Source organism: Melanerpes formicivorus, unplaced genomic scaffold, assembly GCF_026170545.1.
Source record: "Melanerpes formicivorus ecotype bairdi unplaced genomic scaffold, bMelFor1.0.p_v2 SCAF_15, whole genome shotgun sequence".
In the NCBI taxonomy this organism is placed as follows: domain Eukaryota; kingdom Metazoa; phylum Chordata; class Aves; order Piciformes; family Picidae; genus Melanerpes; species Melanerpes formicivorus.
The window spans coordinates 10838475-10850919 of record NW_027142367.1 but is presented as its reverse complement, the minus strand read 5'-3'; the positions used below and the strand labels follow the sequence as shown (position 1 = coordinate 10850919).

Here is a 12445-nt window from a genome sequence, read left to right as displayed (position 1 = left end):
AGGGAGGTTGTAGACAGGCAGAGATTGGTCTCTTCTCCCAGGCAACCAGCACCAGAACAAGGGGACACAGTCTCAGGCTGCGCCAGGGGAGGTTCAGGCTGGAGGTCAGGAGGAAGTTTTACACGGAGAGAGTGATTGCCCACTGGAATGGGCTGCCCGGGGAGGTGGTGGAATCACCATCGCTGGAGGTGTTCAGGGGGAGACTTGACACGGTGCTTGGTTACATGGGTTAGTTGATTAGGTGGTGTTGGATGATAGGTTGGACGCAATGATCTTGAAGGTCTCTTCCAACCTGGTCTGGTCTATCCTATTCTATTCTATTCTATCTTTATTGATGATCTGGATGAGGGGATTGAGTCCATCATCAATAAGTTTGCAGATGACACCAAGCTGGGGGCAGGTGTTGATCTATTAGAGGGCAGGAAGGCTCTACAGAGGGGCCTTGACAGGCTGGACAGATGGGCAGAGTCCAAGGGCATGAGATTTAACACATCTAAGTGCTGGGGTCTACACATTGGCCACAACAACCCCATGCATTGCTACAAGGTGGGGACAGAATGGCTGGAGAGCAGCCAGGTAGAAAGGGACGTGGGGGTGCTGGTTGACAATAGGCTGAACACGAGCCTGCAGTGTGCCCAGGTGGCCAAGAAGGCCAATGGCATTCTGGCCTGTATCAGGAACAGTGTGGCCAGCAGGAGCAGGGAAATCATGCTGCACCTCTACTCAGCACTGGTTAGGCCACACCTTGAGTCCTGTGTCCAGTTCTGGGCCCCTCAGTTTAGGAAAGATGTTGACTTGCTGGAACAAGTCCAGAGAAGGGCAACAAAGCTGGGGAGAGGTTTGGAGCACAAGCCCTATGAGGAGAGGCTGAGGGAGCTGGGGGTGTTTAGCCTGGAGAAGAAGAAGCTCAGAGGAGACCTTATTGCTGTCTACAACTACCTAAAGGGTGGTCATAGCCAGGTGGGGGTTGGTCTCTTCTCCCAGGCAACCAGAAACAGAACAAGAGGACACAGTCTCATGCTGTGTAGGGGGAAGTTTAGGCTTGATCTTAGAAAAAGGTTCTTCACAGAAAGAGTGATTTGCCATTGGAATGGGCTGCCCAGTGAGGTGATAGGGTTGGTGTCCCTGGAGGTGTTTAAGAAAAGACTGGATGAGGGACTCAGTGCCATGGTCTAGTTGATTACATAGGGTTGGGTGATCAGTTGGACTTGATGATCTTGGAGGTCACTTCCATCCTGGTTGATTCTGTGACTCCAAATTTCCAAGCCATTCAGGTACCTCTCTTTGCATCAAACAAAAAACATATTCTCAGATAAACTTCTGGTTTAAATGGCAGGATCCCCAAGGAATACTGAAAGACCAGCCACAACACGCATTTCGAAGCAGCAGTTAAATCCCAGGTAAGCCACCCACAACCTGCACACAGCCCTTTTCCCACAGCAAATGATGTGGGAAACCTATTTTGTTCTAAATCATAGAATCATAGAAACACAGAATCATAGAATGGTTTGGGTTGGAAGTGACCTCCATAGGTCATCACATCCAACCCCCTCTGCAGTCAGCAGGGACATCCTCAACTAGATCAGGTTGCCCAGAGCCCTGTTGAGCCTCACCTTGAATATCTCCAGGAATGGGGCCTCAACTACCTCTCTGTTCCAGTGTTCCACTAGCCTCAAGGTAAAGAACTTCTTCCTAACATCCAACCAAAATCTACTCTTCTCTAGTTTGAAACCATTGCCCCTTGTCCTGTCACTACAGCCTGCTTTATTGAAATCAGAGACATCCTGAAATCAGAGATATTTAGAGCATTTATTAGGGTTAATCACTGTAAGTTAAACAAGCCACAAATCCTACATTTAAGGAAAAAAAAACCAAACAAGCAAAACAGAAAACCCAAAGCACTCCAAACCCCACACTGTTAGGTATGATACAATTAGTATGTAAACTAGAAAGCATTAACAGATGGCAGCATCCCATGTATGGAGTAGGTCCAGCCTAGTCAAAAGCCTTATATAAAACTACTTCCTTCATCATCATCTCTTTAGACCAGTTCCTGACCAGCCAGAAAATCAAGTCACCCACAACTGGTGGCTCACGGCCTTGAGTCATGGTGCAAACAAGCTCCACCAAACATCCCCAGTACTGCAGCCAGTGCCTCAGGTCTGCTGCCAGCTCTCTTGAGAAACAAACCAGTCTTGGATAAATGCAGAAGCAACTAGCCAGCCTCTAACTGCAGCATTACTTATTATTAGTGGTAGTATTATCATTGTTATTAAAGCAGATTGGCTTACAGAGTATTATTATCATTATTATTAAAGCAGATCAGCTTACAGAGTCAGGTGCTCCTCACAGTCATTTAGGTTTTCATCAGCCCTTAACTACCAAGATGAATTCCAGTCACTACTCAAAGTTTTCACTCTGAGATGGTTTGTTGGGGTTTTTTGTGTATGTTTATGAAGGGGAAATGGCACTTTCCAAGCAACAAGAGGAGCAGAAGTAATGGAGTTTACATTTGAAAATCGCAGTTTTTAAATTCCCAGACATGGAGAAACAAAGCTGCTCTTACAGCTCTGAGGAAGAGCAGAAAGGCAACACCATTGTTGAAGGAAGCTTCAGAGAAAGTCTTCAGAGGAAATGTGAGCTGCTCTGCACACTGGGCCCTTATTTCTTCACCTGTGAATTCAGAGTTCCTGAGCTTCAGAGTTTCTCCAGAGCTCACCAGAACTCAAATCTAAAGAACTTACACAACCAAATTCCTTGTTCATTTAAGTATTTTCCTTGATGACTAAAAGCAGAACAAGGTGATTTAGCTTGGCACACCAAAATGTAAAAATACCTTTGAGACTACTTAGGCAGCATTTGAATTTTAAAGTCTGCCACAGATCCATGTTACTGCTTCCAATTTTAAACTGTTTTAACATATAAAACTGAGATGCTTCACACACAGCTCAATGGTGGCCTGCTCCACAAATTCATGGAATCACAGAATGCTTTAGGTTGGAAAGGACCTTTAAAAGTCCTCTAGAACAACCTCCCTGCAGTGAACATCTTCAACTAGATCAGGTTGCTCCTAGATCAGGTTCACAGAAATGCAACCAGCTTTAGCAGAGGAGTTGGACTAGATGATCTCCAGAGGTCCCTTCCAATGGTCACCAGTCTGTGATTTAGACAAGCATATTGTCTGCAACTTCTTTCTGGAGCAGTCTGGAACTGCATGGAGTCCTGCAGCCTCCTTCATGCCAACTCCTTTCACATACACAGCACCTCCTGACACAGATTTTGACTTTCAGCCTGTAAAAACTGCCCTCACTCAACCTTTGGATCCATTTTCTTTTCTGGTTAGCAAATTCAGTCCATTTCTTGATGCTGTTTACTGGAAGTATGAGATGAAGCTACAGATTTAGAAAAATACTGCACCAGGTGGCAGAGAAACTCTAAGCCAAAATTCAGGTTTGGTGAGGTTGTTTTCACCCTATTGTTACAGAGAGAAATCTAAATATGTGCCCAATCTACTTTTGACTGTAAGAAGTTTTGGCTGCAAATCTAAATTTAATATAGAAAATTGTATTTTTTAATTAAACAAACAAAAAACCCAGTGACTGGTTTCAACAGAGCCTCAGGGCACTTTGAGATTGTCCTTCTGAGAGGATATCAGAGAGGATTTTCCACCTAGGTTTTGCAAAATCTCTTTGAAGCAAAGCCTCCTACTCCTAGTCCTTGTGTTATTGCTCATGGAAAATGTTAAAATTGCTGCTTTCAAGATAAGGAGCCATGTCACTGAGATCACAAAAGCCCGTTCTCAGTGAAAACAAAGAGCAAATGGTGCTGGTTTTCAAAGGCAGCACCTGCAACAAGCACTAGGAGAGCTACCACGCCGCTTTCGCTTTTGAAGTTTGATTGGTGCATTCTCTTCACCTCCATCAGAAGAGCGGGGTAGAACTCGCTGACCTGAAACACAGAAGAGGAGAGAGACTTCAGTTTTCCCTCATGTAGGAACAACATTGGCAGGTAACAGAATGATTCATCTTGCACAAAAATGACATCTAGAATCATAGAATCATAAATGGTCTGGGTTGGAAGGGACCTCTGAAGGTCATCTAGTCCAACCCCCTCTGCAGTAAGCAGGGACATCCTCAACTAAATCAGGCTGCCCAGAGCCCTGTCGAGCCCCACTTTGAGTATCTCCACAGATGGGGCCCCAACCACCTCCCTGGGCAGCCTGTTCCAGTGTTGCACCACCCTCATAGTAAAGAACATGTTACTAACATCCAATCTAAATCCACTCTTCTCTAAATTCAAACCACTGTCCCTCGTCCTATCACCACAAGCCTTTGTAAACAGTCTCTCTCCATCCTTCTTGCAGCCCCCTTCAGGTTAGTAGGCTGCTATTAGGTCTCCCCAGAGCCTTCTCTTCTCCAGGCTGAACAACTCCAGCTCCCTCAGCCTGTCCTTGTAGCAGAGGTGCTCCAACCCCCTGATTGTGCTTGTGGCCCTCCTGTGAACAAGCTCCATCAGGTCTATGTCTGTTCTATTTTGAGGGCTTCAGACCTGGACACAGTACTCTAGGTGAGGTCTCACCAGAGCAGAGCAAAGTGGTGGAACCTCATGGTGCTTATTTAAGGAGATTGTGTCTAATGTGCCCAGCATTTAGTCCTTGTACTGCTGAAGCCCTTAATTAAACCAGTTCTAAACCAGAAGTGATTGTCTATACTCAGCATTGCTGAGACCACGTCTTGAGTCCTGGGTTTAGTTTTGGGGCCCTCACTACAAGAGAGACATTGAGGTGCTGGATTGTGTCCAAAGAAGGGCAATGAAGCTGGTGAAAGGTCTGGAGAACAGGTCTGGTGAGGAGCGGCTGAGCAGCTGGGGTTGTTTGGAGAAAAGGAGGCTGAGGGCAGGAGACCTTCTTGCTCTCTACACCTACCTAAAAGGGACATGGTTCAGTACCACAGTTGACAATGGTTGGACTCAACAGTTGTGGAGGTCTTCTCCACCCAAAATGATGCTATAATAAATGTGAGTTGCCTGTACTTGAATAAGAAAACAATCTGTTCTTGTCATTGCATCCCTCCCTCTTCTGAGGGGTACCCAGATCTTTCCAGTTGACATCTTTCATTACTTAACACCACCCCCTCCTCTCCACACTCTCCTGACTTTTTAATCATCTTATGGGGTGATTGGTTTAAGTGTCTGAGAGAATTTCTGCCATCACAGGAGAGCTGCAGCTCTCTCCCAAGGGCAGAAGGCACTGCTTTGACTCCCTCACCCATGTGCCCTCTGAGTATTGCTGCATTTTTTTTTTGTCTGAACAGCTTCCTACTCATGGACAACACACAATGTGCTTGGTAATTAAAATTGCAGACAGAAAACCAAGATCCTCCCAGGTTCAATCTGTCTCTGGTGTGGGCCTGGCTTTTCTATTAAACCCACAGTGTGAGACCTCCACCAGTTATCTTGCCGAGCTTACAGTCATGGTCTCACACTTCCCCCTTACCTTGTGGACTTCATGACAAAGCTTTCCTTTCTCCTTTCCTTTCTCCTTTCTCTTAATTACTCTTGGTTTTACTGTCACCCATGTTGAATAACAACAGTTAAAGTATTTAATCTTTGTTTGTTACATGCCACTTTAAGAGAGCACAAAGTTCCTGTGAACTAACTATCTGAATCCAGGTGGATTTTACAGTTCAGACTTCCCCATCCTTTGCTGTTCTCCCTTGCCAACTGTTCCAGGAATTATGTATCTATGCTGATGCCTGAGACCTACAAGTCACCTGGAGGAGCGGTTGTGGGAGGGTGATGCAAAAGCATTCAGGTAAAATCCAATCCCAGTGAAATGGAACAGCAAAACTTCATCTGTGAAACTCATCCTGAAATTTCCTTTGCTCAAGCCCATCAAAATGTCACCTCTTACTCAGTCCTGAACAGGGATGTTCTACAACCAAAGTGTGACTTTTGAAGCAGGTAATCTCAGGTGCTTTCACAACTGAATGGGAGGAGGAAAATGCCTCACATTGCTAAGCTGCAGATACTCTGTTTGGTCTAACAGTGTGATAAATGGGCTGAACAACATCTAAGCACATTACAATCCACCAAGGTCACTAAAAATCAGCTTCAATCCCTGCTTGCATTCTGGACTTTGTGAGTGCCCTTCCAGAGATAAATAAGCAGGATGGGTGGTTACAGACACAGCTGTCACATGTATTACTTTTGTTGGGAGACAAAGAGAATCCACCGATCCTTAAAACTCTAGGGAATAGGAAGAGTGTAGGACCTGTGAGAGGCTTTCCAAGAAGGTATCCCTGTGGTTGCAGAGACCTGCAGAGAACTTCTGCATGATAGAATCATAGAATCACAGCAATGGTGGGGGTTAGAAGGGACCTCGGACATCGTCTAGTCCAACGACCCTGATAAAGCAGGGTCACCCCAAGCATGTTGCCTAAGATCACTACATCCAAGGAAGCTGGAATCTCTCCAGAGAAGGAGACTCTACAGCCTCTCTGGGTAGCCTGCTCCAGGGTTCTGGCACCCTTACAGTAAAGAATTTTTTCTCATGTTCAGATGGAACTTCTGTGTTCAAGTTTGTTCCTGTTACCCCTTCTCTGGCTGCTGGGCAGCGCTGAAGAGTCTGGCCCCATCCTCTTGCCACCCACTCCTTAGATATTGATAAACATTGAGAAGATCTCCTCTCAGGCTAGTCTTCTCCAGGCTAAACAGCCCTAGGCCTTCCCTCCTCACAGAGATGCTCCAGTCCCCTCATCATCCTCGTGGCAGTCTGTTGGACTCTGTCTCTCTTGAACTGGGAAGCTGACAACAGGACCCAGTACTACAGATGTGGCCTCACTAGGGCAGAGTAGAGGGGGAGGAGAACCTCCCTCAACCTGCTGGCCACATTCTTCTTCATGCACCCTAGGAAACCATTGGCCTTCTTGGCCACAGGAGCACACTGCTGGCTCATGATGAACTTCTTGTCCAACAGCACTCCCAGGCCTTCCTCCACAGAGCTGCTTTCCAGCAGGTGAACCCTTAACCTCTGGTGTTCCATGGGGTTATTCCTCCCCAGGTGCAGGACCCTACACTTGCCCTTGTTGAATTTCATGAGGTTCCCCTCTGCCCGTCTTGCCAGTCTGTGCAGGTCTCACTGAACGGCAGCACAGCCTGACAGGGTGTCACCACTCCTCCCAGGCTGGTCTTTTGCATTAGGTACCCCCCAAGTGCTCTTAACTTAACCCCAGCCAAAACCAAACCTTTGTGATCTGACTCAGAGCACAGCACAGATGAAACCATCAGGACCTAGAGACACACTTTCCATAACTTACCATTAACCGAATACTCTCTACACATCTGGTTCTTCTAACATCAAGTTTGTACGAGGAGAGCTTCTAAGCTTTAGAAGTCTGCATTAAACAATTTTGTTACCTCTATTCCTTCTCATTCAGCATTTCATGTATCTTATGAGTGCTAAGTCCTGAGGTATGCTTGGTGTGTGTGCAGAGAAGCAGGAGAACTTCTTCCTGGAGCAAAACCATTTGCAGGCTTCAAGGTCAGTCAGCACTTTGTCCAGTTCAGAGCAGGACACAATGTATGTCATTAAGAATCACCTTGATTTATTCCACTTCTCAAAACAATAAAACCCAAGCAGATAACAACTACAAATAATAAAGAGGAGGGAAAAAAATACCTCTAGCCATAATATTTGCTGATTAGTTACTGTGCCCTTTGAACTAGGAGCAGTTTGTCATTAACTAGTTTTGTTTGCTGCTGTTTGGATACTATCACACCACCTCCTTGACTTCAATACAAGGAAATAAACCTTTAAACAGGATAAAATCTTCTCAAGTCAGAGAATTTTAAATTTTTTCTTTTCACCAGGGGATTTTGCCCTCCCTTATTATTTCTCACATTACCAGATTTAATAAACCACCAAGTTAAACCATTCTAGTTTGGGGAACAAGACTTACCCCTTGCCAAAAGAGCTTTTATCCTCTGATGCATAGTGGACAGGAGTAATCTTGGAGTACAAAACTCAGCCTAACACCTGAGAAAAAGCTCCTGAAGCACAAACCTCAGTCTAACACCTGAGATGAAGCTCTTGGAGCACAAAATTCAGCCTAAGACCCAAGAAGAAGCTCCTGGAGAACAAAATTCAGTCTAGCACTTGAGAAGAAGCTTGAGCACAAAACTCAATCTAACACCTCAGCACAAGCTCTTGGAGCACAAAACTCAGTCTAGCACAAGAAGAAGCTTTTGGAGCATAAAACTCATCCTATCACCTGTGAAGAAGCTCCTAGAGCACAAAATTCAGCCTAACACCAGAGCACAAGCTCATGGAGCACAAACCTCAGTCTAACACGTGAGAAGAAGCTCTTTTAGCACAAAATTCAGCCTAATACCGAGAAGAAGTTATTGGAGCTCAAAACGGAGTCTAACACCTGAAGACAAACTGCACAGCAAATGATAGGATGATTTTTCACCAAGGGCCTGGGGAAGTGAATAAAAATAATCCTGTTTGACTGATGGTCTCTCCCTGGGCCTCCTTGACAGTGGGTGGTGTAACAGAGAAAGGTTCAAGCAGCAGCAGCAGCTGAAGGCTGAGCAGTGAAATGCTGAGCCTGCACCAACTCGTCCCGCTTTGAAACCACCTCAATCAGTGTTGCTACCTAAAAGCACCACGATCATCTCATCTTGTCATTCAGCTCGGGATTAATATGGCATCAATATTGCTGACATCAACTCAAATAGAGGTGGCACTGAGCTGAGCTCACCAGAGGTCATAAACTGAATTAATTTTGGAAAGTACATGAAATATGTACTCATGTTGAACATGTCTCTCACTGGTGGGTGTGGCCTCTGGTCCAGAGCAAGAAAAAACACCCCTGCAACAGCTGACCAACAGCATTGCTCATTGACACTTTGTCTCTCACACAGATGGTGTCAGAAAGGAGTTCTGACACCCAACCCTGCAATGCTACTGAAGAAATAAAAAGGTTAAGGTAATTCGTCTTCAAACCGAAGACCAACTCAAAAGGTCCGTGGGAGATTGAATTCATCCACTGCTTAACTTAAAAAACAAACACCAGATCACACATACAGTCTTGTCTCCATTTTGGAGAGCAGGACATAGCCACTCAGCTTGCCAAAGGCCACTAGTAGCACATAGAAGGTGCCCCCAAAGGTCATCTTGTCCAACTTCCCTGTAGTCAGCAGAGACAACTGGAACTAGACCAGGTTGCTCAGAGTCCCAGACAGCCTGACCTGGAATGTTGCCAGGGATAGGGGGGCAACCTGGGTCAGTGTTTCAATGCCTTCACTGGAAGAAAAACTTCTTCCTTCTCTCTAGTCTAAGTCTCCCTCTTTTAGTTTAAAACCATCACCCCTTGTCCTGCCACAACAGGCCCTGCTAAAAAGCCTCCCCCCAGCTCTCCTTTAAATACTGGAAGGCCAAGGAAGGTCTCCCCAGGACCTTCTAATCTTAGGATTCCAGATGAAACAGTCAATCACACAGAGAAAACCAGCTGCACATGTATTTCTCTGACAACTCTGCAGCTGAGATGGTGGAATGAGGAACTTAGATTATTCAGTTAAATATCTGATTATATATTTTGGGTTCTTTTCACTAATGTTTAGATTGTATTTCCTGGATTTTGTGCAACAAAATGCAGTTCTACACTTTCCTGAAGAAGTCTCGGTGTTCTCCATGATCTCAGTCCAGTAAACACACCAGGGTGTGTAAAATAATGTGTCACAAGAGGCTGCTGAAATGTAGGGTCACAGAAATTGGCATAGTTCCCAAGTGAACCACCCAGGTTAGCAGGTGAGAAGAACTAAATCAATCCCATCTCCTCCTTTCTCCCATTTTTTAATTGGAATGAGGCAATCTAGGATGAAGGTCAGAGTCTTCTCCAAAGCCTGGTAGAGTTCCAACTCCTGCTATTGAATGTGAGACTTGTGAAAGTAAAGAGCTTAATCAGCACTCTGGGAGCTGCAGTTCTGACAGTGCCAGAGGCAGAGATTTGGAATTGAGAGGGTGGGACAAGAAGTGAACAAAATGGGAAGGGAGAGAAACGAAAAGTGGAGCAGGGAAGCAGGAGAGAGAGGAGGGGCTGGGCGACAGCTCTGCGAGCAGAACTTGAAGAAAGGCAGAGGGGGGTTGCTGTGCTGCAGCTGGAAGCAAGATGATGCATCACCACTCTAATGAAATCTGCTTTCTTTGTTCCCTTTTGAATGTGATGTTACAAGCTGTGACAGACATTAGCTCTGAGTTGTGCTTTTTGGGTTTGTTTGGTTGGGTTTTTCTAACATGAAAGAAGTGTGGTCACTGACCTGTAGAAAGCTGCCTGGAAGGCTGCCTGACAGCTGCTGCAGCTCAGGTGAGCTTTTCTCATGGCTCACCTGATAAAATCACAGAATACAAAATAGTTTGGCGGGAAGAGATCTTTAAGATCATTGACTCCAACTGTAAACCCAATACTGCCAGGTCACCACTAAACCATGTTCTTCAGCACCACATCTACACAGCCTTAAAATAGCTCCAAGGGTGGTGACTCCAACACTGCCCTGGGCAGCCTGTTTCAGGGCTTGACAACCCTTTAAGGGAAGAAACTTTTCCTAATATTCAACCTTAACCTCCCCTGGTGCAACTTCAGGCCATTTCCTCTCATCCTATTGCTTGTTCCTCAGAAGAAGAGAACAACCCCTCACTCCAGTCCCCTTTCAGGTAGTTGTAGAGGGTGAGAAGGTCTCCCCTGAGCCTCCAGGATAAACAACTTCAGTTCCCTCAGCTGCTCCTCATAAACTTGTGCTCACAGAATTACAGATTCACAATGGCTGGGGTTGGAAGGGATATTGAAGATCATCTAGTTCCAACTATGCCATGGGCCGAGACACCTCCTGCTAGACCAAGTTACTCAAACCCCATCCAACTTGGCTCTGAACACTTCTCTGGGCAACCTGGTATTCGTTCACCATGATATTAATACAGACTTTCTTCTTAATATCTAATATAGACTTACTCTCTTCCAGTTTTAAACTGTTAACACTTCATCCTACCATACACTCCCTGAGAAAGAGTCTCTCTCATCTTTGCTGTAGGTCCCCAAGGCCTAAGTAGTGGTAGAACAGGTAAAAAATGGTCAGAACCTTCTCCTAAAATTGCTAGGTAAGCCCCTGCAAAGCACTGTTCTCCCTAAACCTCACTAATCACAGAATCATTCAGGTTAGAAAGGACCCTTGGAATCAAGTAGTCCAACCATCAGCCCTGCTCTACAAAGTTCACCCCTGAACCATATCCCTAAGTACCACATCCAAACAACCATCTACAAAGCACAGCAGAAGGCAGCAGGCACTTCTTACCCAACAGTTCTGGAACTCACATACAAGACTCTTTCTGCACCTGTAGGACTTGGGACAGTCATTCTGCTTATCTCTCCAAAGCCTATGAATCCAGTTTCACTGGTGTTCTAGAAGTTCCTCACAACTCTCACATGGGTTCTAAAGCTTGGCCCACCAGTTCTTTTGCAATTTCTTCTCCCTCATACTTGTGTTGAAGCAGGATCTCCCTAATAGACAGAGCTGATCTGCTGTTTGCTTCACAGTGTAAGTTTTGAGGGAAGGTGAGACATCCAGTAAAGGATATTGCATAACTAAGCATAGCTAAGTTGCAATTAAATACTACTAGTTGCACCTCTAACAACATCTCCATACAACAGAATAAAACCCTTTATCTTTTCAAAGCAAAAGCATAGCTTCCTGACACTGAAGTTCGTGACAGGAGAAGGAACAATACAACTAAACTTTACTCATCTAATTAAAATCTGCAGGGAAAAGAAAATAGAAAGAAAGAAAGATTTACATCTTACATGCATCAAAGTAAACAAAGCAATTCCTACTGACTTTAATTACCAGGAGATCCAAACTTGATTTGAGGTCCTGCTGTAATTAACTTTGGATTGGTTTGGTTTATTTATTAGCTTGTGTTGAAGAGCTCTCCTCTGGTTGCAGAGAAATCCAAGACCTCACAAGTGGAGTGTAAGAGTAGTTGAAAGGCCACTAAGTTTTAGAATCATAGAATCATTGAGGTTGGAAAAGACCTTTGAGATCATCATTTCCAACCATTAACCTAACACTGTCAAGTTACTACTAAAACATGTCCCTTAGTGCCACATCTTACACATTTTTTGAACACTTGTGGGGATGGTGACTCCACCACTGCCCTGGGCAGCCTGTTCCAGGGCTTGACAACCCTTCTACGGATGACATTTTCCTCATGTCCAACCTAAACCTCCCCTGGTGCAACTTGAGGCTATTTCCTCTTGTCTATCACTTGTTACCTAGGAAAAGAGAATTGACTCCCACCTCAATCTAATCTCCTTTCAAATAGCTGTTCAGAGTGTGAAGGCCTCCCCTCAGCCTCCTTTTCTCCAGGCTAAACAACCCCAGCTCCCTCAGC

The 12445-nt window shown here is 45.1% G+C and overlaps 1 long non-coding RNA gene across 1 annotated transcript in view; it reads right to left on the bottom strand.

The window, feature by feature from the left end:
• Positions 1 to 1790: 1790 nt before the first annotated feature.
• The window catches only part of LOC137445682 (uncharacterized), a 30455-nt gene continuing 19800 nt past the window's right edge, over positions 1791 to 12445 (bottom strand). The window contains exon 4 of the long non-coding RNA XR_010988456.1: positions 1791 to 3948. This is a non-coding gene — a long non-coding RNA (uncharacterized lncRNA). The remainder of the gene's footprint in view (positions 3949 to 12445) is intronic.